Here is a 720-nt window from a genome sequence, read left to right as displayed (position 1 = left end):
AATTCATCGAGACACAGCAGAGCTCCTCACCCCCAACAATGGAGTTTAGAGACTCATGCCGTCAAAAGGTACAAAGTTTAGATTTAAAATGTCATGAGATCCAAAATAAATCTCTAAAAGTTGTTTAAATACTAAACTAGTAACCTAGGTTTATAGAAAATGAGTAAACTATGATAGATAGTGCAGAAATCCACTTCTGGGGCCCACTTGATGTGTGCTGGGGCTAAGACCAAAGCTTATCACATGCATAGGGCTGTTTTGGGCGTTCAACGCCAGCTTTGGATCCTTTTCTGGCGTTAAACTCCAACTTGCAACTTGTTTCTGGCGCTGGACGCCAGAATTGGGCAGAGAGCTGGCGTTGAACGCCAGTTTACGTCATCTATCCTTGAGTAAAGTATGAACTATTATATATTTCTGGAAAGCACTGGATGTCTACTTTCCAACTCAATTGGAAACGCGCCATTTGGACTTCTGTAGCTCTAGAAATTCCATTCCGAGTGCAGAGAGGTCAGAATCCAACAACATCAGCAGTCCTTTTTCAGCCTGATTCAGATTTTTGCTCAGCTCCCTCAATTTCAGCCAGAAAATACCTGAAATTACAGAAAAACACACAAACTCATAGTAAAGTCTAGAAATGTGGATTTTGCCTAGAAACTAATGAAAATAAACTAAAAACCAACTAAAACATACTAAAATCTATATGAAATTAACCCCAAAAAG

This window comes from Arachis ipaensis, chromosome B01 (genome assembly GCF_000816755.2).
Source record: "Arachis ipaensis cultivar K30076 chromosome B01, Araip1.1, whole genome shotgun sequence".
NCBI classification, from domain to species: domain Eukaryota; kingdom Viridiplantae; phylum Streptophyta; class Magnoliopsida; order Fabales; family Fabaceae; genus Arachis; species Arachis ipaensis.
This window is presented reverse-complemented; position numbering follows the sequence as displayed.